Here is a 3,970-nt window from a genome sequence, read left to right on the forward strand (position 1 = left end):
AAGTCAAGAGTTGGTCACCCACTCATCAATTAGTCATCAAATCAATAGTTCCCAATTTTGGCCTATAAAAGGAGGCATTTGCCATGCATTTAGACATCTTGGTTTCCAGATCAAGATCATGCTCTTCCTTTCTCTCTTTGTATTTTTTGTATTACTTATGCTTTGCTTTCATTAATATCAGTGTCCAGGCAATAGATTTTGTGATAGATTTTGATGAAATAAGGGAGTTTTGGATTTTTTTTCAAAAGGTGGTGGTAAGTGTTTTATGCCTATATGTTTTTGTTATGTATATTGTTGGTTTTTAAGCATAGTTTATGTTAAAATGTTCAAAGAGTTAGTTTTTAATTAAAATTTGATGTTTGGTTGGTTGTCTTAAAGCTGCAGTTACGAAGATGAAATTTAATGCATATTTGTGATGATTTAATTTATTTATTTATTTAGTTTTTTGAATTCAACTATGCTTGGTATTAATAATGTGGTTTGTGAGAACCATAAACAGTGTATTTAGATGACTAGAAGGTCAAATCCGAGTTTTGTCATTAGTTCTTCAATTTTTTTGAAATTTTTCATATTTTAGTTCTTCTCATAAACTTTGCCTTATCTACTTGTTTTTTAGCTATTTTGGGCTAATTCTTGGCACATACATGTTAACTTTTTATCTTTAGTAAATAATCTAGGGTTAAAATGTATTAATAACATGTATTCATGCATTCAGATTCTAAGATTCTTTTGACTACCCAAATACATTCTAATCAAATCATGGTTTTTGAGTGTTAATCAAAGAAAATGGATTCTTAATTCTTGATCTATGCATGATTACGGACAAGATCTTACTCTTGATTGTATGAAAACTTATCTAGTTTGTGATTTGTGTTTGTTAGTTTTATTTGATGTGCATACGACAAATATTTTTTATTTGATGTGTATAAGACCAAATCTTTTAAAAAATAAAAATTATATTTTGTTTTAAAAAATATAAAAAATACATGGTATGATTTATCATTTTTTTTATATACACAAAAAATAAAAAAATATCTTTATAAGTATTTTTTAGATTTAATAAATAATTTATTGAATTCATGAAAACTTGATTAATATTTTAAAAATTCTATTTTTTTTTTAGAATTTATAATTAATATTCTGATTGAGTAGTAGAACTAAGGTGAGAGGAAGAAACAGTCGGTGGCACCCGGAATTGGAGGGGCAATTCTCCATGTTTTCTCCATGTGTTCTGATAAAACCCAAAAAAGGGCGAGAAGACAAGACTAGTGTCACTGTAAGGTGTGTTTTTTTTTGTTGACATGTCACAGCATAGTTGGACAAGTTGTCGTTTTGGTCGCCGGCATGATATCTGGATCGTAAACTTTACTGACAAACGGTGCGTGATGGCCCTTCTTCTCCTCTCACCTTTGCACTGCAGCCCCTAATCCCAAAGAACAGGAACCCACACCCATCTACCATTCTCCTTCCTTTGAAATTGCCTTTTGTTTTGCCTTGCTGCAACCCTGTTCGAGATGGGAGAGAGACACATTAGGATACAGATGTGAAGACGCATGGGACGAGAGGACATGAATACAAATTTACTGGACAGAGACCCCTGAATGTTTGTTAAAGTGGCTCCATCGTTATTATTATTTGGGGTGCATCCGATCAGTCTTTCAAAAAATAAAAATTGTATTTTGGTTTAAAAAATATATAATATAATTTAGCATTTTTATATACACAAAATCAAAAAATATCTTTACATGTATTTTTTTAAATTTATAAATAATTTATTAAATCCATGAGAACTTCATCAATATTTTAAAAATTCTAAATTTTTTTTTTTTAATTAATAATCAACATTCTAATATGAATATTGGACCTACAAGTATAATGATATTTAAATATCTAGAGTTGATTAGAAAAATTTTAGAAGTTTTTTTAAATATTCACTAATTTTAATTGAAAGTATTTTTCACCATAATAGATGAATTATGAAAAATACTTTTGTTTTTCAAGATAGGTGAATAGTGTCATGGTGTCTACATGGATTTTTTTAGAAGAATTTATTTGGGTATACGAGCCCATAATAAATTCGAAATACTATATTTATTCATGAATATAAATCTTTGTTATGAATCATAAACATATCACCGGTTAGGAATTTATCAACATCTTTAAACTACATCCAAACCATACAATGCAGCTTAACTCAGGAAGATGCATTAGGCATGTCAATACCTTTACTAGCGACAATTAGTCCCTTACCGTGGAACTTCATACAAGACCTAGTAATCTTGAACCAAACAAATATATGGCAACTACTTGACCCTAACATCCCACCACGCCATGTGTATATGTGTGACAGATAGGGTTGACAACCTTGCCATTGAATAACGCTAAAATTTTTAATTCATGAAAATTAATAATTAACATTCTTGTATAAATAATGGACTTATAGGTAGACTAGTATTTAAATATCAATAGTTGACTAGAAAATTTTTAGAATTAGTTTTAAATATTCATCAATTTTAATTTGAAGTATTTTTCACCATAATATATGAATTATGGAAAACCCTTTCATTTTCAAGGATAGGTGAACACTATTAAAACACCTATATAGATTTTTTTTCATAAGAATTTATCTAGGCATACGAGCTTATAATAAATTTAAAATATCATATTTATTTATAAAAGTAAATCTTTATTCAAAGCCATAAATTGATCACCGGTTAAAAACCCATTAAATTTGTAAACAATATGAAGACCACACAATATAGTTTAACTTAAGTAAGGTGTGCTAAGAGTGCTAATTTCTTCTTTATCCACAACCAATCATTTACCCTATAATTTCCAATAAAAATAGTATGCCTAGGTTTTCTAGTGACTCTAAACCAAATAACTAAGAGAAGACTCTTTAACCCTCGACGTCACTCGTCAATGTGCAATAAAATGATGACACCATTAGGAAGTTCTGTTTTTTATAGTATTGGACTAGGCTTTGTGTGTTTTTTCATTTGGTTTATTTTATTTTATTTTATTTTATTTATCCATTTGGCTTATTTTATTTTATTTTATTTTATTTATACTTTAGCATGTTTTATCATACTATTGCATGTATGTTAGATATAGATGAATGTCTTCATGCATCACTAGTTTATTTGTGATATATCACTTCAGAATACAAACACATAGAAACTTTAGGTTATGTTAAGGAGTAACAATTTACCCTATGACTTTTAATCAAGGTTTAAGTTTGTGAAGCCATCCAACTCTTTGTTGAGTGCTTGAATTGGTAGTGATTGATATATATTACCTTTACGAGGGTAATGACTGGGACAATAAGAGATTATTTTAAGACTAGATAGTGTCTACCTCAATATCTCATATAAAAACACACAAAACCTACATGTAGGATGTATGTTCCACAAATAAACATTGTTATATTAAGATATGCTTAACCCTTAAAAGCATATTGAATTGCAAAACTTAGGGCTGATAACATGGCCACCATTAAAAAGATGATCTTTGTTGAATATGAATTGGATTATAAATCCCTATAGCTGTTAGAACGGGATTGCTTAAGACTAGATAATAGTAAATTATCGCCAATAAAAAATGTGAGTTGCTCTGGGAATGACACGAAAAAGCTCATCTCACACATAAAAACCATCCGTGAGGATAAGTTTTTAAAAAACTATAAGAGGATAGTGGAGATCATGAAGGTGTCAATGTAGAATTAAACAATTAAGGTCAATGCAAAATAAGAGAAGATATGAATTCTTTTTTCAAACTTTTCCATACAAAACATATTGTCTACTCATTTTCCTTATACATATGATTAGTACTTAAAAGTACATTTTTATCAAGGTTTTATATCATCATTTTGCACTTGAAGTATCAATAACTCCTTAACTAAAGCATGTTTTATAATAACATATCTAATAATATAAGATACCTTTAATTTATGGTAAATATTCATTTTAAA

Source organism: Populus euphratica, unplaced genomic scaffold (assembly GCF_000495115.2).
Source record: "Populus euphratica unplaced genomic scaffold, PopEup_1.0 scaffold458.1, whole genome shotgun sequence".
In the NCBI taxonomy this organism is placed as follows: Eukaryota; Viridiplantae; Streptophyta; class Magnoliopsida; order Malpighiales; family Salicaceae; genus Populus; species Populus euphratica.